This window comes from Sphaeramia orbicularis, unplaced genomic scaffold (genome assembly GCF_902148855.1).
Source record: "Sphaeramia orbicularis unplaced genomic scaffold, fSphaOr1.1, whole genome shotgun sequence".
Lineage (NCBI taxonomy): Eukaryota > Metazoa > Chordata > Actinopteri > Kurtiformes > Apogonidae > Sphaeramia > Sphaeramia orbicularis.
The window spans coordinates 499,451-525,847 of NW_021941474.1; the positions used below are offsets into that span (position 1 = coordinate 499,451).

Here is a 26,397-nt window from a genome sequence, read left to right on the forward strand (position 1 = left end):
TTCCCTTTATCCTCACTCTCCTGTTCAAATGTTCTTATTGCGTTGACTTCAGCTGACTGTGGTCTTCTGTACAGAAGGATCTGCAGGGCAAAAATCTACAAACGCTGACGTGTGTTAAGATTAGAAAACTGTTCACTGTGCTTCATAGTTTTCATGGATGTGTGGTGGACCAGTCTGAGTCTGGGGGTTGGTCGACAGCTTCCATCCTTCATGGACTGGTCTGATTGAAGCCTGACAGCCAAGTGGGGGGGGCCACGTCTGTCCAGTCTGTCCAGACCAGCGGCTCCGCAGACCTCCAACAGACGACTGGACGTAGAACAGGGGGCGGGGGTCACCCAGAGGGGGCGGTGTCGGTCTGTGACAAAGGGAGCGAGCATTTCCATTGGTTATGGGAGGGGACAGGGGGTGTGGTCAGTTGGCTGTAAGGCACTGGCTGGAGTGTGGTCAGGACAGGTCCGTCATGCTGAGGCTCATGGGTAATCCTGGGCGGAGGTACGCCACGGGGACGCGGCCGTTCTCACTGGTCGATCCTGTGATGGACAGACGGGCTTTGGAGCGCATGGCATCTGTGAACTTCATCTGAGGAAAGAAAGAAGAACAGAAGAAAAAGAAGAAAAGAAGAGAAAGAACAGAAGAGAAAGAAGAGAAGAGAAAGAAGAACAGAAGAAAAAGAAGAACAGAAGAGAAAGAACAGAAGAGAAAGAACAGAAGAGAAAGAAGAACAGAAGAAAAGAAGAACAGAAGAGAAAGAACAGAAGAGAAAGAACAGAAAAGAAAGAAGAACAGAAGAAAAAGAAGAACAGAAGAGAAAGAACAGAAGAAAAAGAAGAACAGAAGAGAAAGAACAGAAGAGAAAGAACAGAGGAGAAAGAACAGAAGAGAAAGAACAGAGGAGAAAGAACAGAAGACAAAGAAGAACAGAAGGAAGAACAAAAGAAAAAGAACAGAAAGAAGAACAGAAGACAGGACTGGTGAGTCAGCAGTGCCAAAGACAAACACAAAACAGCTGTTCTACAGCTGTAGCTGTAGAACAGCTGTAGTGTTTGTAGAACAGCTGTAGAACAGCTGTAGAACAGCTGTAGTGTTTGTAGAACAGCTGTAGAACAGCTGTAGTGTTTGTAGAACAGCTGTAGAACAGCTGTAGTGTTTGTAGAACAGCTGTAGAATCTGCCTTTAAGTAATTTTGGAAATTCATCAAAACACCAAAATGATCTGATTTAGGAACAAAAATAAAATATGATGAATTCATTCCTTCATTTCTTTATTTTGTGGACTGTTCAAGCCTGGAGGAAGGTACATGTACCCCTAACCCTGACCCTGGACTAACCCTGACCCTGGACTAACCCTGACCCTGGACTAACCTTGACCCTGGGCTAACCCTGACCCTGGACTAACCTTGACCCTGGGCTAACCCTGACCCTGGGCTAACCCTGACCCTGGACTAACCCTGACCCTGGGCTAACCCTGACCCTGGGCTAACCCTGACCCTGGACTAACCCTGACCCCGGGCTAACCCTGACCCTGGACTAACCCTGACCCTAGCAGCAGAACACAGATTCCATCAGTATTGGTGGACTTCAGTACAAACAGACCAGGCCTTGGAACCACATGCCTTTATTTCCACATAGAACCATCTGGAAAACTTTGCCAACCCTCGACTCTACGCTTTCACATTTAACAGCAGCTGAAGCTGAGTTGTGCTGGAATGCTCTGGGCTGCTGGGGGATGAGATGGTGGATGTGTTTAGGTGAATGAAGGTTATGGTCTCAAGTGCAAATACAAGCGACCCCAACAACATACTGGTATTTTCCTGAATTTTCAGGCGTGTCTGGTGTTCTAAGGCCCTCTGAAATAACAGTTTGGCTGTCTGTCCATCCACTGTCCATCTGTCCATCTGTCCAGCTGTCTCACTGATCGGATGTTCCATGTTTGGACTTTGACCGACATAAATGAAAATGTTTGAATGTTACTTGAACCCACACTAAAATGAGTTCCACAGCCTGCACTGTGGAATTTATACACTTTGTAAATTCATCCCAGGGGTCACACTGGAACCTTTGGTGGGACGCATTTGGGCCCCGGGACGCATGTTTGACACCCCTGACCTACGGTGTCCACGAAAAAGCCTGAATCCCCTTGTTGCAGCTCATATTTGTTTTGTCAGTTGAGTTTTCTGTTGGTGGACATGAACTCCTGTGGACACACACTAGTCGCCCAGACCATGCATCTGCTTCTGCTAGGTGTGTTAGTGCAACAACAAGGCTAACACTGGTGGAGATCAGGTACAAATAGGTCTGGACTTGGTTTAGTTGGTCATCTCCTCCCAAGGTTATTATCGTTAACGAAAACTAACCAAATGACCAAAACTACAATTGAAAAAAACATTTTTGTTAACTGACATGAATAAAAACTAGAATTAAAAGAAAAAACCATAACTAACTGAAACTGTATTGTGTGTTTACTAAACTAACTAAAACAGATGAAAATTCTGGATCAAATTCCCTTGGTTTTGGTCTTTGTCAATGTCAGATCGATGTTAAATGGATTTCTTTGTCTCTCTCAGTTTTCTGTGCTGTCTCCATACAACACTTTTTGCTCCGTCACTTGTGTTCACTTGTGGTTTCCAGTCGTCTTCTGGTCCCCACTCTACCTGGAAACATGGAGACTAAAGCAGCAGAGTCCTGTCTGGGATTGATTTGAATAGGAGCACAGAGAAGAAGAGAAAAGAGACCACTGAACTACAACTGAACTACAACTGAACTACAACTGAACTACAACTGAACTACAACTAAACTACAACTAAACTACAACTAAACTACAACTAAACTACAACTGAACTACAACTGAAATACAACTGAACTACAACTAAACTACAACTAAACTAAAACTAAACTAAAACTAAACTACAACTGAACTACAACTGAACTACAACTGAACTACAACTAAACTACAACTAAACTAAAACTAAACTAAAACTAAACTACAACTGAACTACAACTGAAATACAACTAAACTAAAACTAAACTACAACTAAACTACAACTGAACTACAACTGAACTACAACTAAACTACAACTAAACTAAAACTAAACTAAAACTAAACTACAACTGAACTACAACTGAAATACAACTAAACTAAAACTAAACTACAACTAAACTACAACTAAACTACAACTGAACTACAACTGAACTACAACTGAACTACAACTAAACTACAACTGAACTACAACTGAACTACAACTAAAACTAAACTACAACTGAACTACAACTGAACTACAACTAAACTACAACTAAACTAAAACTAAACTAAAACTAAACTACAACTGAACTACAACTGAAATACAACTAAACTAAAACTAAACTAAAACTAAACTACAACTAAACTACAACTGAACTACAACTGAACTACAACTGAAATACAACTAAACTACAACTAAACTAAAACTAAACTAAAACTAAACTACAACTGAACTACAACTGAACTACAACTAAACTACAACTAAACTAAAACTAAACTAAAACTAAACTACAACTGAACTACAACTGAAATACAGCTAAACTAAAACTAAACTAAAACTAAACTAAAACTAAACTACAACTAAACTAAAACTAAACTACAACTAAACTACAGCTAAACTACAACTGAACTACAGCTAAACTACAACTAAACTACAGCTAAACTACAACTGAACTACAACTAAACTACAACTGAACTACAACTGAACTACAGCTAAACTACAACTAAACTACAGCTAAACTACAACTGAACTACAACTAAACTAAAACTAAACTACAACTGAACTACAACTCAGCATTCAGAAAGAAATGAAAAACTATCAAACTTGCTCTAAAATCGAATTAAAAAGAACAGAATCAGAGAAAACAAAAATCCAAACTAAATCAAACTAAACTAGAATGAAAAATCCAAAACTATTGGAACCTTGTCTCCTCCCCAGATGAAACTCATTTGCCTGAGTTTTGTCCTCACCTCATGTTTTACAGATATCTGAGTTCCTGTATGCTGGAAAATGATGGATTACAGTATTTTATTTATTAAACTTAATACATCACATGCACATATTCATTATGTGTTTTTAAAACAATAATCAGTACTAAATCACATTGAAACATTTGAACCTAGAAGTAGAATATAATAGGTATGATTACATGATCACACTGAATTCTTTAAGTTGTGCACTGTTGAAGTCTTTTCACATCCAACACTGCTCTGTTACAGTATCTGCTGCACCCTAAAAAAAAAAAAAAAAACTGACGGAAGGAAACTAGTTTTTAATGGAAGGAAGACAGAGAAGATACAAGTAGTTTTCAGTAAAATAGGCCCCTGGTTTAAATCTGTCTAACAGTGGATAAGTCAACAGTTCTACAAGTGTCCAATTAGAACACGGCAGGGGGACGACTAGAGGGTCTGCATGTGACATCACTGTGGCTCCGCCCACTGAGTGTCAGACAGATGAGTGACAGCGTTGGCTTCAATCCTGTCGAAACTGAAGAACAATATTGAATAAAAATGGGGCAGAGCTGTTGTTTGTTGATTGTATTTTCAGGTTCTTAAAGCAGTGGGAGCTATCGTTTACAGACACCCAAACACAAAGAAGAGAAGGAGATGGATCCACAAACCCAGGAAACCAAACCTAGATCTGTGGATCCTGTTTGGGGTCAGCTAACATTCACTGATGCTGTATTTTTGGGTCCAATCAGACCTGAAATGACCTATTGTTTTGGCTAACGGTCCTTCTTAGTGCAGCTCTTGGTTTCATGATCAGATCTTTCCTGGTTTTTGTCTCATTTTGTGATTGTGAACCTTGTGCTCCTACATGATTAGTAAACGAACTGAAACTGAGGCCAACCTAGTTTTACAAATACGGAGGAACTGGAGAATAAAGCTACGACGGAGTATTAGGACCACAGAAGAAAAGAAAAACACTGGGCACTACCAGAAGAAAGTCAGAAAATATGGAGATAAAACCTGGAATTTTATGAGAATAAAGTCGAATACAAAAAGAATCACAATGTTATGAGAATAAAGTCATAGTTATAAAAAACCCTCATAATTTAACAAAAAATGTCATTGGTTTATGAGATTAAAGTCGTCATATTCCGACAATAAAGCCATAATATTATCAGAATAATGTGTTAATTTAAACCAGGTGGTGTAAATCTGCTAATTTCCCAGAATGCAGTGGTGCCCTGCTGGTCCACAGCAGTAGTATCTGTGTTGGATAAAGGACTGGATCTGAACTAGACTCAGTAAATCTGCTCAGTCCCAGTAGATCCTGCATAGATTCACTGGGGTCAGTCCACGCTGGACTGGAAATGACCTTTGGATCAGCTGGTTCTGGGCCCTAGTTTTGGAGCCTTTGGATCAGCTGGTTCTGGGCCCTAGTTTTAGACCCTTTGGATCAGCTGGTTCTGGGCCCTAGTTTTGGACCCTTTGGATCAGCTGGTTCTGGGCCCTAGTTTTAGACCCTTTGGATCAGCTGGTTCTGGGCCCTAGTTTTAGACCCTTTGGATCAGCTGGTTCTGGGCCCTAGTTTTAGACCCTTTGGATCAGCTGGTTCTGGGTCCTAGTTTTAGACCCTTTGGATCAGCTGGTTCTGGGCCCTAGTTTTGGACCCTGTGGATCAGCTGGTTCTGGTCCTAGTTCTGGACCACTTGTTCTTTGGTAGCTGGTACAGATCCATGTCCAGTCCAACTGTCCTTCATTTAATGTCAGATTTCCCATGCTTCTTTGCTCTGGCTGTGTTTACTGCTATACTCATGTTGAACAGGTTGGTTTAAGACACTCAGTCTGACTGAGAGGGGCGTGGCCTGGGGGGGGCGGGGGGGCGGGTGCAGACCCTGTATAGACCAATGGAAAAGGACATGGACATATGATCATTTAAGTATATGTTCATGGGAAAAAATACATAAGGTACAAATACAGAAGAATGACCAAGTGTATGTTAATGGAAGACTATGAAAGGTGAATGGTTTTGAATGAGAAACTAACGAACGAAAGATTCTTCTTCCATTAAAATTAGGGACGGAACCGTTACCGGTAGAACCATAAACTGCAGTAAAATCACAGACAGTTAGTATTAGCGTTTAAATTCTAATTCTCATGATAACTGTGTTTGATTAACGCACTTTTAGGGGAAAAACCCTCTGTACAGATCTGCTTTAATGTCAAATATTTGAGTAGAGTTTGAATTTATTACAGTTTTAATTTTCTATACCTGATATTTGAACCAATATTCACTTTTAAAGTCTGTGAAAAGGTTCGTTAAACATCTGTGTGTTATTTATGACAAACTATATACATTTCTCAAATTTGATTTTATTTTTTGTGTGTTTTCTGTCCTTTTGTGTTTTTATTGTAGGTTAAAGTGAAAAAATAACAGACAGATGATGTAGATGAAGTTGTGCTGAAAAAACAGATCCAAACATGGATATAGTAAACATTTGTTTCTATATAAAGGCCAAATCAGAAGGACTGAAAAACAGACCAAATATACAGAAGCTTATTGCATTCACACACACAAAAAACTCTGTTTTTCTGAGTTAACGAGATAATTATTGTAAAAACGGAGACAAATTTTATTTTTTGTGTGAATGCAACACACTTCTGTAAAAACAGACTCAGACCACTAAAGGTGAATATTTGAATGTTTGTGCAACAGAAGGGACATGGGCCGATTATTTTATTTTCTTTTATTTCTTTATTTCTTTTTTTTTAAATACATCTTAGTTTAATTCTTTCAGTGTGTGTATTAGTACTTTTTGAACATTTTCAGCACAATTTCATCAATACTGTGATAATAATAACTGTGATCATTTTGGCCCCAGTAACTGTGATCTGAAGTGTTCCTGTGGTTCCATCTCTAATTCCAAGTGTTGAACTGCTCAGTGTTGGTCTTCTGCTGCTCATTAACCCTGCTGCGCTGGAACGCTCCACACTCACCCCAATGATTACTGACATTTGTACACCGCAGACCACTGATCTGACATAGAAGGAGTTCATTAATGAGCAGAACGGTTCCACCACCGTCAGAATGTGACCTGATATATGTGAGTGAGGAACATGTTCTGGACAAGGACACGGATCTGTGGGTCAGGATGGGGTCACTTTACAAAGACTGGTTCTGGACAGAGTCTGTTCTACGGTTCTGAACACAGTCTGTTCTACGGTTCTGAACACAGTCTGTTCTACGGTTCTAAACACAGTCTGTTCCACTGGTTCTGAACACAGTCTGTTCTACGGTTCTAAACACAGTCTGTTCCACTGGTTCTGAACACAGTCTGTTCTACGGTTCTGAACACAGTCTGTTCTACGGTTCTAAACACAGTCTGTTCCACTGGTTCTGAACACAGTCTGTTCTACTGGTTCTGAACACAGTCTGTTCTACGGTTCTAAACACAGTCTGTTCCACTGGTTCTGAACACAGTCTGTTCTACTGGTTCTGAACACAGTCTATTCTACAGTTCTGAACACAGTCTGTTCTACTGGTTCTGAACACAGTCTGTTCTACTGGTTCTGAACACAGTCTATTCTACAGTTCTAAACAGTCTGTTCTACTGGTTCTGAACACAGTCTGTTCTACTGGTTCTAAACACAGTCTGTTCTACGGTTCTAAACACAGTCTGTTCTACTGGTTCTGAACACAGTCTGTTCTACGGTTCTAAACACAGTCTGTTCTACTGGTTCTGAACACAGTCTGTTCTACTGGTTCTGGAACACAGTCTGTTCCACTGGTTCTGAAAACAGTCTGTTCTACGGTTCTAAACACAGTCTGTTCTACTGGTTCTGAACACAGTCTGTTCTACTGTTCTGAACACAGTCTGTTCCACTGGTTCTGAACACAGTCTGTTCTACGGTTCTAAACACAGTCTGTTCCACTGGTTCTGAACACAGTCTGTTCCACTGGTTCTGAACACAGTCTGTTCTACTGGTTCTGAACACAGTCTGTTCTACTGGTTCTGAACACAGTCTGTTCTACGGTTCTAAACACAGTCTGTTCCACTGGTTCTGAACACAGTCTGTTCTACGGTTCTAAACACAGTCTGTTCCACTGGTTCTGAACACAGTCTGTTCTACTGGTTCTGAACACAGTCTGTTCTACGGTTCTAAACACAGTCTGTTCCACTGGTTCTGAACACAGTCTGTTCTACTGGTTCTGAACACAGTCTGTTCTACTGGTTCTGAACACAGTCTATTCTACGGTTCTAAACAGTCTGTTCTACTGGTTCTGAACACAGTCTGTTCTACTGGTTCTAAACACAGTCTGTTCTACTGTTCTGAACACAGTCTGTTCTACGGTTCTAAACACAGTCTGTTCTACTGTTCTGAACACAGTCTGTTCTACTGGTTCTGAACACAGTCTGTTCTACGGTTCTAAACACAGTCTGTTCTACTGGTTCTGAACACAGTCTGTTCTACTGGTTCTGGAACACAGTCTGTTCCACTGGTTCTGAAAACAGTCTGTTCTACGGTTCTAAACACAGTCTGTTCTACTGGTTCTGAAAACAGTCTGTTCTACGGTTCTAAACACAGTCTGTTCCACTGGTTCTGAACACAGTCTATTCTACGGTTCTAAACACAGTCTGTTCCACTGGTTCTGAAAACAGTCTGTTCTACGGTTCTAAACACAGTCTGTTCTACTGGTTCTGAACACAGTCTGTTCTACGGTTCTAAACACAGTCTGTTCTACTGGTTCTGAACACAGTCTATTCTACGGTTCTAAACACAGTCTGTTCTACTGGTTCTGAAAACAGTCTGTTCTACGGTTCTAAACACAGTCTGTTCTACTGGTTCTGAACACAGTCTGTTCTACGGTTCTAAACACAGTCTGTTCTACTGGTTTTGAACACAATCTGTTCTACTGGTTCTGAACACAATCTGTTCTACTGGTTCTGAACACAATCTGTTCTACTGGTTCTGGAACACAGTCTGTTCTACGGTTCTAAACACAGTCTGTTCTACTGGTTCTAAACACAGTCTGTTCTACTGGTTCTGAACACAATCTGTTCTACTGGTTCTGAACACAGTCTGTTCTACTGGTTCTGAAAACAGTCTGTTCTACGGTTCTAAACACAGTCTGTTCCACTGGTTCTGAACACAGTCTATTCTACGGTTCTAAACACAGTCTGTTCCACTGGTTCTGAAAACAGTCTGTTCTACGGTTCTAAACACAGTCTGTTCTACTGGTTCTGAACACAGTCTGTTCTACGGTTCTAAACACAGCCTGTTCTACTGGTTCTGAACACAGTCTATTCTACGGTTCTAAACACAGTCTGTTCTACTGGTTCTGAACACAGTCTGTTCTACGGTTCTAAACACAGTCTGTTCCACTGGTTCTGAAAACAGTCTGTTCTACGGTTCTAAACACAGTCTGTTCTACTGGTTCTAAACACAGTCTGTTCTACTGGTTTTGAACACAATCTGTTCTACTGGTTCTGAACACAATCTGTTCTACTGGTTCTGGAACACAGTCTGTTCTACTGGTTCTGGAACACAGTCTGTTCTACGGTTCTAAACACAGTCTGTTCTATTGGTTCTAAACACAGTCTGTTCTACTGGTTCTGAACACAATCTGTTCTACTGGTTCTGAACACAGTCTGTTCTACTGGTTCTGAAAACAGTCTGTTCTACGGTTCTAAACACAGTCTGTTCCACTGGTTCTGAACACAGTCTATTCTACGGTTCTAAACACAGTCTGTTCCACTGGTTCTGAAAACAGTCTGTTCTATGGTTCTAAACACAGTCTGTTCTACTGGTTCTGAACACAGTCTGTTCTACGGTTCTAAACACAGCCTGTTCTACTGGTTCTGAACACAATCTGTTCTACTGGTTCTGAACACAGTCTGTTCTACTGTTCTGAACACAGTCTGTTCTACTGGTTCTAAACACAGTCTGTTCTACTGGTTCTGAACACAATCTGTTCTACTGGTTCTGAACACAGTCTGTTCTACTGGTTCTGAACACAGTCTCAGCTGATCCTGGAGCAGAACCCACACAAACAGCTGATCCCCTCCTCACACAGCTGAATACGTAGGAACATGTTAGAACTGTATTAACTAATGTTTGAGTTGGTTAGAACATTTGCTGACCACAGTGCTGTGGTTTGTGTCTGTGCGTTCAGAATGTTCTGTTCTATGAAGTTCTAAGGAAACCCACTCCTGTGTTTGTGTGAGAACAGCTCCACCTACAGGCCACGATGTAGAACTAGTGTTCAGAAGGTTCACCACAGATGGGATGAACACACCAGAAAGAAACCACTGATTTACCAGCACATCTACACATCAAAGTTCTAACAGTTCTGGATTTTTCATTCTAGTTTAGTTTGATTTAGTTTGGACTTTTTTTCTTTAATTCAGTTCTTTTTAATTCGTTTTTAGAGCAGGTTTGATAGTTTTTATTAGTTTTCATTTTTTTCTAAATGCTTAGTTGTAGTTCAGTTGTAGTTCAGTTGTAGTTCAGTTGTAGTTTAGTTGTAGTTCAGTTGTAGTTCAGTTGTAGTTCAGTTATAGTTCAGTTGTAGTTTAGTTTAGTTGTAGTTCAGTTGTAGTTCAGTTGTAGTTCAGTTGTAGTTTAGTTGTAGTTCAGTTGTAGTTCAGTTGTAGTTTAGTTGTAGTTCAGTTGTAGTTCAGTTTTAGTTCAGTTGTAGTTCAGCTGTAGTTCAGTTGTAGTTTAGTTGTAGTTCAGTTGTAGTTCAGTTGTAGTTCAGTTGTAGTTTAGCTGTAGTTCAGTTGTAGTTCAGTTGTAGTTTTAGTTGTAGTTCAGTTGTAGTTCAGTTGTAGTTCAGTTGCAGTTCAGTTGTAGTTTAGTTGTAGTTCAGTTGTAGTTTAGCTGTAGTTCAGTTGTAGTTCAGTTGTAGTTTTAGTTGTAGTTTAGTTGTAGTTCAGTTGCAGTTCAGTTGTAGTTCAGTTGTAGTTCAGTTGTAGTTCAGTTGTAGTTTAGTTGTAGTTCAGTTGTAGTTCAGTTGTAGTTCAGTTGTAGTTCAGTGGTCTCTTTTCTCTTCTTCTCTGTGCTCCTATTCAAATCAATCCCAGACAGGACTCTGCTGCTTTAGTCTCCATGTTTCCAGGTAGAGTGGGGACCAGAAGACGACTGGAAACCACAAGTGAACACAAGTGACGGAGCAAAAAGTGTCGTATGGAGACAGCACAGAAAACTGAGAGAGACAAAGAAATCCATTGAACATCAATCTGACATTGACAAAGACCAAAACCAAGGGAATCTGATCCAGAATTTGTATCTGTTTTAGTTAGTTTAGTAAACACACAATACAGTTTCAGTTAGTTATCAGTTGTGGCTGTTGCTCTTTCAGACAGTTGAAGCTCAGTGTCACTTACATTAAAAAAAAAGTCTAGTTATTTCAACATAAATTCGTCCTCTGTTCCTTTTTCAGAAAATGCTCAGTTTCCTTATCGTACCAAGTAAAACAGGTAAACGTGTCCCTCCAGTCCAGTGTACCAGTTAGTCCAGTGCTTGTGTTTTCTTCCAGGTCAGTAACTGAACAGTTCATTTGGTTTCTGTGATTCCACAGCAGAATGTGTGACGGTATTAAACTGAACTGTGTCAGTGAAGGAGCACATCTGAAAACAGCTGTCAATCAAACCGCATTCAGCCTTCGGACCCGTCCTCCGATCGACGTGCGGAAGCTCGGCGTCCGGCCCAGCCGAGCTCCGCCCACGGCTCTGTTCACCCCCGGAGACGCCGAGCGTCCGGGGGCGGGACGACAGGGTGTCATGTGTCCAGTGCTGGTCCAGTTTGTAGTGGTTTTTCCAGCAGTTCCCGTCAGTCCCATTGAAGTGCATGGACGCTGAGCGTCTACGGACAAATGCACTGAGCAGAGATGGAATGAACAAACACAGACACGGGAATGGAGGAGAAGTGAACAACATCCAGTCCACTGATCTGGGATCAAACTGATTCTGAACCAACTGGTCTGAGAGATGAACGTGTTCCAACACATTTGGAGTCAATGAAATGAAAACAACTGAACAGATTTGAGCATTTAATGGGAGTCATTTTAGGAGAAGAGGAGCTTCACCTGCAGTCTGACACAAACACCTCTGTTAGTTATGTTTTTTTTCTTTTAATTATAGCTTTTATTTATTTCAGTTAATGAAAATGTTTTTTCAAATCTAGTTTTCGTCATTTCGTAAGTTTTCGTTAACGATAATAACCTTGGTACACATGAATATAGATGTGATCAGACATGTCTGACTTTCTGTCTTTTATTTGAATGTTAATTCTAAAGTCGGGCTGTGTCCTGCAGGTGAATTCCTCTGTCTACGTCCAACAGAACCTTTTCTATAACCAAATGAAACACTCTTTGGATCCTTTACTGGAGAAAGACTATAAGATTCAGTGCAACAGTCTGTTTCCATGTCAGTCAGTCCTCCTCTTGTATGTTATGGAAGTAAATCTGTCTCATCAGATTCTGAATTATAAAAGCCATTGAATTTCTAGAACTGAATTTTTTTTTTGCACTGACATCAAGTATCTGATTTTTTTGTCTCTCAATTTTTCTATGTTCATAAATTTAGAATAAAAAAAATTCAGACGCAAAAAAATCAGACGCAAAAAAATCAGATCACACATCTGGGACACCAAGGATAAGCAATGATTTGATCTCAAGTCTGCGATCTGGCGCTATATAAATAAATTTGATTGATTGAATGATTTAATTGGTTTTCCCCGTAAGTCGCTTTGGAAAAAAGTGTCTGCCAAATGCATAAACATAAACATAAGTCAAACTGACAGCCAGCCAATCGAGTTACGTTAGGTTGGTCATGTGACGCCGAAAAAATTCAGATACTTAATTTCAGTGCCAGAAATTCAGTGGCTTTTATAATTCAAAATCTAATGAGACAGATTTACTTCCATACTATATTGATTTATTTATTTATGTATTATTATTATTTCTCTTTAAATTCTGTGTTTTTTAATGCTCATTTCACTATTGATCCTGTGGAATAGGGATGGGAATCCAGAACCGGTTCTTTTTGAGAACCGGATCCCAGTAGCTCGATTCCTCGGAGTCGTTTGCCTGCCTGACAGAGACAGAGCAGTTCTTCAGCAGCAGTGTGGGTCTGTAAATCATATAGAACAGTAGTTATTGTTCTAATTCCATCCAGTCTGTTTCTCGTGCTTTCCTGTATTGTGGTTCATAGCTACAGGCTGGGCCTCTGACTCAGGATGTGGAACCTTTCATTTGGGTCTGTTTCCAGTGGTTCCTCTATAGTGGGACACCTGTACCTGTTCTCTGTTGTTCCTCATCTCCACGGCAGAGCTTAGCGGCCTTGTCAGTGTTTGTTTTAGCCTCTGCTCATTCCTTTCTTCGTGTACTGGATAGCTCTAACGTCTATGAAGCGCTGACCACGTTCAACAACATATTTCCATGTTGTTTCATTTCACTTTGTGGAACTTCCTGTGTTTGTGCTGCTTTGGTCAGGAGCTGAAAAGATAAAACAGAGGCTGCCTCCAAGTTCTGCACATACCAGTCTGTTCCTCAAACAGATGATCACAGTCTGACACCACTGGTCCACACCGAGCCACCAGTCCACAAACCCAGCAGGAGCCAAGCAAGGTTATTATCGTCACCGAAAACTGACCAAATGACCCAACTACAACTGAAAACACTTTTTCATTCACTGAAATAAATAAAAACTAGAATTAAAAGAAAAAAACATAACTAACTGAAACTGTATTGTGTGTTTACTAAACTAACTAAAACAGATAAATATTCTGGATCTAATTCCCTTGGTTTTGGTCTTTGTCAATGTCAGATTGATGTTAAATGGATTTCTTTGTCTCTCTCAGTTTTCTGTGCTGTCTCCATACGACACTTTTTGCTCCGTCACTTGTGTTCACTTGTGGTTTCCAGTCGTCTTCTGGTCCCCACTCTACCTGGAAACATGGAGACTAAAGCAGCAGAGTCCTGTCTGGGATTGATTTGAATAGGAGCACAGAGAAGAAGAGAAAAGAGACCACTGAACTACAACTGAACTACAACTGAACTACAACTGAACTACAACTGAACTACAACTAAACTACAACTGAACTACAACTAAACTACAACTGAACTACAACTGAACTACAACTGAACTACAACTAAACTACAACTGAACTACAACTAAACTACAACTGAACTACAACTGAACTACAACTAAACTACAACTGAACTACAACTGAACTACAACTGAACTACAACTAAACTAAAACTGAACTACAACTAAACTACAACTGAACTACAACTGAACTACAACTAAACTACAACTGAACTACAACTGAACTACAACTAAACTACAACTGAACTACAACTGAACTACAACTGAACTACAACTGAACTACAACTAAACTACAACTGAACTACAACTGAACTACAACTAAACTACAACTGAACTACAACTGAACTACAACTGAACTACAACTAAACTACAACTGAACTACAACTGAACTACAACTGAACTGAACTACAACTGAACTACAACTGAACTACAACTAAACTACAACTGAACTACAACTAAACTAAAACTGAACTACAACTGAACTACAACTGAACTACAACTGAACTACAACTGAACTACAATTGAACTAAAACTAAACTACAACTGAACTACAACTGAACTACAACTGAACTACAACTAAACTACAGCTAAACTAAAACTGAACTACAATTGGACTAAAACTAAACTACAACTGAACTACAACTAAACTAAAACTAAACCTACAACTAAACTACAACTGAACTAAAACTAAACTACAACTAAACTAAAACTAAACTAAACTAAAACTAAACTAAACTACAACTAAAACTAAACAACAACTAAACTAAAACTGAACTACAACTAAACTAAAACTAAACTACAACTAAACTACAACTAAACTAAACTACAACTAAACTAAAAAAAAACTAAAACTAAACTACAACCAAACTAAAACTAAAACCAAAGCTAAACTAAACTACAACTAAACTAAAACTAAAGCTAAACTAAACTACAACTAAACTAAAACTAAAACTAAACTACAACTGAACTACAACTAAACTAAAACTAAACCTACAACTAAACTACAACTGAACTAAAACTAAAATACAACTAAACTAAAACTAAACTAAACTAAAACTACACTAAACTAAACTACAACTAAAACTAAACAACAACTAAACTAAAACTGAACTACAACTAAACTAAAACTAAAACTAAACTACAACTAAACTACAACTAAACTAAACTACAACTAAACTAAAAGTAAAACTAAAACTAAACTACAACCAAACTAAAACTAAAACCAAAGCTAAACTAAACTACAACTAAACTAAAACTAAAGCTAAACTAAACTACAACTAAACTACAACTGAACTACAACTAAACTAAAACTAAACTACAACTAAACTAAAACTAAACTAAACTACAACTAAACTAAAAGTAAAACTAAAACTAAACTACAACCAAACTAAAACTAAAACCAAAGCTAAACTAAACTACAACTAAACTAAAACTAAAGCAAAACTAAACTACAACTAAACTAAAACTAAACTAAACTACAACTAAACTACAACTGAACTACAACTGAACTACAACTAAACTAAAACTAAACTACAACTAAACTAAAACTAAACTAAACTACAACTAAACTAAAAGTAAAACTAAAACTAAACTACAACCAAACTAAAACTAAAACCAAAGCTAAACTAAACTACAACTAAACTAAAACTAAAGCTAAACTAAACTACAACTAAACTAAAACTAAAACTAAACTACAACCAAACTAAACTAAAACTAAACTAAACTAAACTACAACTAAAACTAAACAACAACTAAACTAAAACTGAACTACAACTAAACTAAAACTAAAACTAAACTACAACTAAACTACAACTAAACTAACTACAACTAAACTAAAAGTAAAACTAAAACTAAACTACAACCAAACTAAAACTAAAACCAAAGCTAAACTAAACTACAACTAAACTAAAACTAAAGCTAAACTAAACTACAACTAAACTAAAACTAAAACTAAACTACAACTAAACTACAACTAAACTAAAACTAAAGCTAAACTAAACTACAACTAAACTAAACTACAACTAAACTACAACTAAACTAAAACTAAAACTAAACTACAACTAAACTCAAACTAAAACTAAAACTAAACTACAACTAAACTAAAACTAAGCATTTAGAAAAAAATGAAAACTAATAAAGACTATCAAACCTGCTCTAAAACAAATGAAAACGAATTGAATTAGAGAAAAAAAAGTCCAAACTAAATCAAACTAAACCAGAATGAAAAATCCAGAAGTGTTGGAGCCTTGTGTTGGCTGTGTGTCTGTGTGGTTTCAGTATCAGCACAGTGGTGTTGGTTTACTGTCGAACACCAGTCGAACAGAACGGAGCACATGTGACCCATCCAGACAAACCAGACATGTCATTTACAAAAGCAGTGAGGCCTCCACTCATTTGGTTTGAGCACAAATCTGGTTTCGAACAGATAGATGACAGAAGCAGAATGTGGGTGGTCATGCAGCTCTGCGAATGCGCTCAGTTCTGATGAAGAGCGAGTGGTGGAGTACGAACCAGAACCAGAACCTGCACCACATGAAGAAGTCCAAAGGCTTTAAACAGCAAATGTTCATCTGAACCACAACCTGAGATCAATGAGAATGAGAGCTTTGGAGTTAGTCTGTCAAAGAGGATGATTGGCCAGAGAGAAAGGAGGCGGAGACACAACGAGGATGATTGGCCAGAGAGAAAGGAGGCGGAGACAACGGTGGTGGAGAGGAGAATACGAGAAAAAAAGATGGGTGAGTGAGATGGAAGGGGTTAGGGATGGAACGATTACTGAACCATAAACTGCAGTAAAATCACAGACGGTTAGTATTACCATTTAAATTCTAATTCTCATGAGAACTGTGTTTTATTACTGCACTTTTAGGGGAAAAAACACCTACACTAAAAAAAAAAAAAAAAAAAAAAAATACAGTAGTATTCCAGCAGCAGGGGCGCCGACAAAATACTGTTAAATAACAGAAAATAACCATCTCATAAAAATACGGTAATTTTCCATAATTCAAATACAGTTTTTTGCCCGAACTTTACATGAGATTTTGCTTTTTTTTTTTTTTTTTACTTTTTAATGTTTAATAAAGAATATTTACATGTATTAAAACAATCCAATTCCCTATAAATATATATATAAAAAATTTTCAGTGAGACTCAGTTGTCCAATCCACTGATAAAAACTGTATTTGGACAGTTTATCAGTGCTTATACATGTTATACATTCACAAAAATACATTTATTCCACATTTTTGTTGTGAAACCTCCTGTAATTACACAAGATATTTGTCAATGAACAAACAAGTCTGGTTCAACTGACAGAACTAATACTTCTGTTACCGTTAACTGTCAGGAATTTTATCTGCTTTTATTTATTTATTTATTTATTTTTACAGTATTAAAGTTTAAGTTAACAGTTTAATCTCATAAATAGAAAAGAAATATTTGTGAAATTATGATACATTTGCAAATGTATTTGAACTGTATTTTTCTGTGAAAAAAAGAAAAAAAAAATCTTTTAAAAACTTTAAATTTTATGGTTCTTCACAGTTCCAGTTTTTTCATGTTATTTCCCATTTGACATGTAAAATCACAGTCTGTTTTCATCATTTCATTGATATTTTCCTGTATCTGAAAAATACAGGACAAGTCTGTCAAATAAACAGTGAAAATTCTGTTAAATTACAGATTTTTTTTTACAGTGTATGTACAGATCTGCTTTTATGTCAAATATTTGAGAACAGTTTAATTTATTACAGTTTTAATTTTCTATACCTAATATTTGAACCAATATTCACTTTTAAAGTCTGTGAAAAGGTTCATTAAACATCTGTGTGTTATTTATGCAATAAATTATATACATTTTTCAAATCAGATTTTATATTTTTTTGTGTTTTTTGTCCTTTTATGTTTTTATAGTAGGTTAAAGTGAAAAAATAATAGACAGATGATGTAGATGAAGTTGTGCTGAAAAAACAGATCCAAACATGGGTATAGTAAACATTTGTTTCTATAGTATATAAAGGCCAAATCAAAAGGACTGAAAAACAGACAGAATAGACTCAGACCACTAAGGGTTAATATGTGAATGTTTCTGACACAGAAGGGACAGTGGGACTGTTATTATATTTGGAGTTTCTTTTTTTTTTTAAATCCAACTTGGTTCAATTCTTTCAGTGTGTGTATCAGTACTTTTTGAACATTTTGAGCACAATTTCAACAATACTGTGATAAGAATGAGAACTGATAATTTTGGTCACAATAACTGTGATCTGAAATGTTCCTATGGTTCCATTCTTAGATAGGGTCAAGGAGAACTGGGGGCGGAGTCAGAAAAGAAGGGAGATGGAGGAAAAAAAGCGAAGTGTTCAGGTGGTCAGTGAGCGGTCACAGTCATAGACAGGTTTACTGGACACATGGACGCATCAGATCCACAACTGCATTCACATTCAGACCTGACAAGTCCACACAGCAGTGCAGAAGGACAGAGGACAGGTTGGACATGTGTCAAATCCAGAACATTCACAGAAACGTTTGTCATCTACACAGTAGCAGTCCGACTGTAGTCTGAGTCCCATTCTGCACAGAAAACCACCTGGGATCCACTGAAAAGGGCTGTTTTCTGCAGGAACTGCTCCTAAGATGGGATCTGATCTGCATTCAAGAACCAGTTTATGGAAGTCAATCAGTCTCATCAGAGATCGAATTATGAAAGCCACTGAATTTCTAGCACTGAATTTTTTTGCACTGAAATTAAGTATCTGACTTTTTTCAGCGTTTCATGACCGACCTGATCTAACTGGATTGGCTGGCTGTCAGTTCCACTTGAGATCCAATCATTGCTTATCCTTAGTGTCCTGGATGTGTGAGAGGAATTTTTGCTTTTGAATTTTCTTATTCAGTGTGTGTGTGTGTGTGTGGTGTGTGTGGATATATATATATATATATATATATATATATATATTATATATATATATATATATATATATATATATATATATATATATATATATATATATGTGTGTGTGTACATATATACACACACACGTTAGCATCATAGCATAATGACTGAACTCGTCCACAAATGGACCCCAGTCTGTGTTTGTGTTGAATCCAGGTGTTTGTTCTAACAGGCTCTGGGATCCAAAACTATGAGGACTAATGTCAGAACACAGTTGGATATTATGGGATAGATATCAGTGCACTGGTTCGTTTGGGTTCAATTATTACCTTTGTTTCTAAAATGGCTCCAGGATGGTTTATAGTTTGTACATTGATTTGGATTTTTACCTCCACCAAGGAGGTTCTGTTTTTGTTGGCGTTGGTTTGTCTGTGTGTGTGTGTCTGTGTGTGTGTGTGTGTGTGTGTGTGTGTCTGTGTGTGTGTGTGTGTGTGTGTGTGTGTGTGTCGGTGTGTGTGTGTGTGTGTGTGTGTCTGTGTGTGTGTGTCTGTGTGTGGTGTGTGTGTGTGTGTGTCTGTGTGTGTGTGTGTGTCTGTGTGTGTGTGTGTGTGTCTGTGTGTGTGTGGTGTGTGTGTGTATGTGCAAGATAACTCCAAAAGTTATGGATTTGGATGAAAATTTCAGGAAATGTTGATACTGACACAAGGAATGATTAAATTTTGGTGGGGGGGGGGGGGTGGGGGGGGGGGGGGCACTGATCTGCCTTGGCGGAGGTCTGCGCTCACTGAGTGCTTTCTAGTTTTATTTTTTTTTCTCCCTGACTGTGATTTTAAATGTTCCTCCTGTAAATGTCTGTACTATTTGTCCTGCTCTGACTGTAAACACGACTGTTCTTACACCTCTAACCATCTACTGTCATCCCATCTGACTGAGGAACAAACATCTACCATGACCTCCAGTCAGATACTGAGGTTTATATCAACTCTGTGGACAGAAATCTGTGGACTCACCATGTCTGCAGCTGTCACATGTCCTGTTCACGAGGATCACACACACACACAGCAAACACTGAGAACCAACAGGAGATCTATCCATAATATCCAACTGTGTTCTGACATTAGTACTTATAGTTTGGATCCCAGAGCCTGTTAAACCAAACACCTGGATCAACAGAACAACGGACTGGGGTCCACAGACGGGGTCTACAGATGGGGTCCACAGACTGGGGTGTACAGACTGGGGTACAGACTGGGGTCCACAGACTGGGGTTACAGATGGGGTCCACAGACTGGGGTCTACAGACTGGGGTCCCACAGACTGGGGTCTACAAGATTGGGGTCCACAGATTGGGGTCCACAGACTGGGGTCCACAGACTGGGGTGTACAGACTGGGGTCTACAGATGGGTCCACAGACTGGGGTTACAGACTGGGGTCCACAGACTGGGGTCCACAGACTGGGGTCTACAGATTGGGGGTCCACAGGACTGGGGTCCACAGACTGGGGTCTAAGATTGGGGGTCCACAGACTGGGGTCTACAGACTGGGGTCTACAGACTGGGGTCCACAGATGGGGTCTACAGACTGGGGTCCACAGACTGGGGTCTACAGATTGGGGGTCCACAGACGGGGTCCATGTGGGTCTCAGTTGGACAGTTGGTCTCAGAGTCAGCTATAATAACTGTTCATTTAAATGAACCCAGTGTTTTCTCCTCAGTTCATCTGGCAGATGTCACCTGACTGTCCTTCCGTCCACATCAAACGGTCGCTGTTTGACCGGACCTTGTCCTGTGGTTACCATAGTAACATGAATGCAGCGTCCACGCTTATGGCTGATGTAAACACCGTCTATGACTGTGACATGACAAAGGTTAGGCATCAATCATCACTCTCTACCCGAGTTAGATCTTGACACTCTCAATGCCGTAAACGTTGATCCTCTTTATAGGTGGCGTAGTTTGGCTGGTGGCTGGGGGACAGCAGGTTGAAGGTGGGGGCATGTTGAGGAGAAGACGACAGTGGTGTAGTTCCCTGTGTGCTGGGGGGACGACAAGGTGGGCTGCCCCTTAAGCACAGAAATAAAGTCCTGTTATTACAGACCAGGTCTGGGCTGCCCCTTAAGCACAGAAATAAAGTCCTGTTATTACCAAAACTAAAGTCCTGTTATTACAAACGACGGTTTACTGGGGCTGTTTGACCTTCAAGGTAGTTTTCAAGGACCACCCTCTAAACCAGGGGTCGATAAATTTCCCATAATCAGTTCACTCATTGGTCAGATGGAGGTAAACACAGTCAAACAGAGCAGCAGTGAGCAAAGAAACACACAAACGGACGGATTAACTGAAACACAAACTACTGAAGCATGTGACTGTTCTAGATGTCATTGGTGTGGTGGTCTGCGGTCTATAGTGGTAAACAGATGTCATTAGTGCGGTGGTTTGTGGTCTATAGTGGTAAACAGATGTCATTAGTGTGGTGGTGGTGGTCTATAGTGGTAAACAGATGTCATTAGTGTGGTGGTTTGTGGTCTATAGTGGTAAACAGATGTCATTAGTGTGGTGGTGGTGGTCTATAGTGGTAAACAGATGTCATTAGTGCGGTGGTCTGTGGTCTATAGTGGTAAACAGATGTCATTAGTGGGTGGTTTGTGGTCTATAGTGGTAAACAGATGTCATTAGTGTGGTGGGGGTGGTCTATAGTGGTAAACAGATGTCATTAGTGCAGTGGTCTGTGGTATAGTGGTAAAACAGATGTCATTAGAGCGGTGGTCTGTGGTCTATAGTGGTAAACAGATGTCATTAGTGCGGTGGTTTGTGGTCTATAGTGGTAAACAGATGTCATTAGTGTGGTGGTGGTGGTCTACAGTGGTAAACAGATGTCATTAGTGTGGTGGTTTGTGGTCTATAGTGGTAAACAGATGTCATTAGTGCGGTGGTCTGCGGTCTATAGTGGTAAACAGATGTCATTAGTGTGGTGGTGGTGGTCTATAGTGGTAAACAGATGTCATGGTGGTGGTTTGTGGTCTATAGTGGTAAACAGATGTCATTAGGTGGTGGTGGTGGTCTATATAGTGGTAAACAGATGTCATTAGTGCGGTGGTTGGGTCTATAGTGGTAAACAGATGTCATTAGTGTGGTGGTTTGTGGTCTATAGTGGTAAACAGATGTCATTAGTGCGGTGGTTTGTGGTCTATAGTGGTAAACAGATGTCATTAGGTGGTGGTGGTGGTCTATAGTGGTAAACAGATGTCATTAGTGCGGTGGTCTGTGGTCTATAGTGGTAAACAGATGTCATAGTGCGGTGGTCTGTGGTCTATAGTGGTAAACAGATGTCATTAGTGTGGTGGTTTGTGGTCTATAGTGGTAAACAGATGTCATTAGTGTGGTGGTTTGCGGTCTAGTGGTAAAACAGATGTCATTAGTGTGGTGGTTTGTGGTCTATAGTGGTAAACAGATGTCATTAGTGCGGTGGTCTGTGGTCTATAGTGGTAAACAGATGTCATTAGTGCGGTGGTTTGTGGTCTATAGTGGTAAAACAGATGTCATTAGTGCGGTGGTTGTGGGTCTATAGTGGTAAACAGATGTCATTAGTGTGGTGGTTTGTGGTCTATAGTGGTAAACAGATGTCTTAGTGTGGTGGTTTGCGGTCTATAGTGGTAAACAGATGTCATTAGTGTGGTGGTTTGTGGTCTATAGTGGTAAACAGATGTCATTAGTGCGGTGGTCTGTGGTCTATAGTGGTAAACAGATGTCATTAGTGCGGTGGTTTGTGGTATAGTGGTAAACAGATGTCATTAGTGCGGTGGTCTGTGGTCTATAGTGGTAAACAGATGTCATTAGTGCGGGGGTTTGTGGTCTATAGTGGTAAACAGATGTCTTAGTGCGGTGTGGTCTGTGGTCTACAGTGGTAAACAGATGTCATTAGTGTGGTGGTCTGTGGTCTACAGGGTAAACAGATGTCGGCTCAGCTGCTGACCACATGTAGAATTCTGTCCAAACAAAGTTAGAACATCTGTTTAGAGCAGTGTTTCTCAAACTGTGGGGCAGGCCCCTTGGGGGGGGCATGGGATCTCTCCTGTGTGGTTTTTTCTCTTTCAATTTAAAACAACATGTAGCAGGTGGAACTAATGTTTGATGGTCGGAGCACCCTGACTCATTTTAGGGACATACAACAAACCAATCTGTTACCATGGTGATCTGTCACTAAAATAGACGAAGAGTTTAGGTTTGGAGAATGGACAAGGACTGGACTGGAAAAGACAATTGTGCAATGTTTGTGTTTTTGAACAGTTTGTACAGATTGCACTTAAATGTTCTGAGGTGTTCAATGGAAACAGGCTCACTGCAGCCACTGAAATTGTTACAAATTTTCATCTTATTACTAACATTGTTATTCTAAAAAAAAGTTACAAAAGTAAAAGTAAAAAAGTAAAGTTCAGTGGACCTGCTCTTGGCTCAGTCCACAATTAAGCAAATAAATGTTGAATTAAGCAAAAAACAAAAAAAATTGATTCAAGCAAAAAAAAAAAAAAAAAAAAAAAGAAGAGTTAATTAAGCATAAACTGTTGACTGAATCCCTGCTGTGCTTATGAGTTTCTTGTGGTAGATGTCAGTGTGGGTCCTTTAGTTTCTTTAGTTGTGGTAGATGTCAGTGTGGGTTCTTTAGTATCTTTAGTTGCGGTAGATGTCAGTGTGGGTCCTTTAGTTTGTTAGTTGTGGTAGATGTCGGTGTGGGTCCTTTAGTTTCTTTAGTGGTAGATGTCAGTGTGGGTCCTTAGTTTCTTTAGTTGTGGTAGATGTCGGTGTGGGTCCTTTAGTTTCTTAGTTGTGGTAGATGTCAGTGTGGGTCCTTTAGTTTCTTTAGGTTGTGGTAGATGCCAGTGTCAGTCCTTTAGTTTGTTTAGTTGTGGTAGATGTCGGTGCGGGTCCTTTAGTTTCTTTAGTTGTGGTAGATGTCGGTGTGGGTCCTTTAGTTTCTTCAGTTGTGGTAGATGTCGGTGCGGGTCCTTTAGTTTCTTTAGTTGCGGTAGATGTCAGTGTCAGTTCTTCCATAAATCTGTGTTGGTTTGAATCCTGAATGGTGCTTCCTCCTCTATCCTCCTAAATTCTAAATTCTTCTGTGCTTTCCTGCTGTGTCCACACACACACATATTTGGGTAAAACTTCTTTTCTCTTGTTCTAACATCCATCCACATCTGTTTGTTTTGGTCATGTGACTCTAGTTGGACTCAAAGGTCTTTCCGTTACAGTTTTGCGTCATAGACCAATGTTGCTACGTCCAAAAAAAAAAAAACCCACCTCTTGCAAGTGCAAAAAGTTTTCATTGAATAAAGAGTTTTGGAGAAACTGGTTGTTTTTCCATTCTACATATTTTTCTGCACAATTTGAGAGTCAATGGAAAAGCTACCAGTGACTGTGGGAAATCTGAGGGAAACATTTAGTCGGAATAATTTCTGTTTTCATGTAATTTAAAATACACCCATTATTGAAGACAGACAGTGAACTCATCATACCTTCATTTTTTTGCCTCTGCACGACTTTTGTAGCAGAACTCCACCAGCGCTACCATCATGGCCAGACCCAGACCTCCAACCAGGATGTAGAAGACTCCAGCCACGTTACTGAGAGACAGAGCACTGGTCTTCTCCTGAAAAACAAAGGGAAGCACAAGGCCACAGAGCCAGGACACCATCAGAGGGCATGTTCCATTTAGAATTAGCAGCACAATTCAACACTAAGCTAATGTGTGTACAGTACAAATGTGTGTGTGGTCTGAGATTAGAACGACACAGTGACAGATAGGATTTACAAATGCTAAAGGGTTTTCTATTAGGTTTGTACTACAAGACATACAGTATAATGCCACATTTCCACTACGTGGAACAGGCTCAACTTGACTTGGCCTTTTTGCGAATCTATTCTGAAAAAGAACCTGGAATCTGGTACCTGGTACTAGTTTTTTCGTATCACCTCCGCTGAGGTTCCAGGACTGGGGACCAGATGACGTGTAAACACTGCAGACCACTGATTGGTCAGCGTCGTCTCTGTGACCCGCCCTTTTACTAAAAGCAGATGCAGAAGTTTCCAGTAAATCTGTCAGTAGGTGAATCCACATGATGACCGTCTGTAAAACTACACCATGGTTTTCCAGGAGGTTCAGACGGAAAAATTCAGCAGGAGCTTGATGAGACAACACGCAACGAGTGAGTTTATCAGCAACTCTGAGCAGATGACACAGAAGTAACGCACCACATCGCTATGACGACCAGGTACTGTAAAGTGAGTAGTATCCTGGAATGGAAACGGTCTGGAATAGGACCTGGTACCAGAGTGGAGTTGAGTCGAGTCGAGCCGGTTCCACGTAGTGGAAACACGTCATGAGAGAAACAGCAACTACAGTACATCTCAACAAAATCCCCCCCGACAAACCCAAAGGTAGTTTATCTGCAAAGTCAGATGTGACAGCACGTCGACTGAAGAGGAAGACCGACCTGATGTATGCAGTGACCCATGCACCCACCAGACTGACGCAGGCAGTGACCCACGCACCCAGTGACCCACCCACCAGACTGATGCAGGCAGTGACCCAACACCCACCAGACCGATGCAGGCAGTAACCCACGCACCCAGAACCCACGCACTCACCAGACCAACGCAGGCAGTGACCCACGCACCCATCAGACCGACGCAGGCAGTGACCCACGAGCCCATCAGACCAACATATGCAGCCTGGACACACTCTGAAATGGACGGCAGCAGGTACTGCCACAGTCCTGTACGCTAACGGGTACTGCCACAGTCCTGTACGCCAATGGGTACTGCCACAGTCCTGTACGCCAATGGGTACTGCCACAGTCCTGTACGCCAATGGGTACTGCCACAGTCCTGTACAGCAATGGGTACCGCCGCAGTCCTAAGGCACCAAATATGGGTTTGTCTGGGCCCTCAGAGCCGATCAGTGCCCTGGTTCTGTCCTGGTTCTGTCCCGGTTCTGTCCTGGTTCTGTCTTGGTTCTGTCCTGGTTCTGTCTTGGTTCTGTCCTGGTTCTGTCCCGGTTTTGACAGAACCATCACACACAGGTTAAACCGCTGTTTGCACAGAACCTGTTCACAATTGGTGGAACTTCTGGGGTTGTTTGAGTCCCTGGGGACGCAAGTAGAGAACTGCGCTCACGCCGAGGCAGGAAACCCCAGGGGCGGTGGTTTCTGCATCTTTTCTGCACTTTCATTTTGTTGAATGTTTTATTCTGCTGCTGTCCGGTCGAATGTTCTGTTTGTCTACCTTTGTAAAGCACTTTGAACTGCCATGTGTTAGAACAGCTCTGTACAAATACATGTGCCTTCCACCTGCCATGGGCCTGTCCTGGTTCTATCCTGGTTCTGTCCCTGTACAGGAAAAGGACAGAGGACCAGATACCGAGGACAACACTCC

General features: G+C 40.2%; 1 long non-coding RNA gene across 1 annotated transcript; it reads right to left on the bottom strand.

Annotated features, from left to right (window-relative positions):
* Positions 1 to 153: 153 nt before the first annotated feature.
* LOC115415932 (uncharacterized) lies at positions 154 to 24,694 on the bottom strand. The gene is made up of 2 exons (XR_003934890.1): positions 24,480 to 24,694; positions 154 to 579 (listed from the first exon to the last, which is right to left on the bottom strand). It is a non-coding gene; the product is annotated as an uncharacterized LOC115415932 (long non-coding RNA).
* Between the last annotated feature and the right edge of the window lie 1,703 nt (positions 24,695 to 26,397).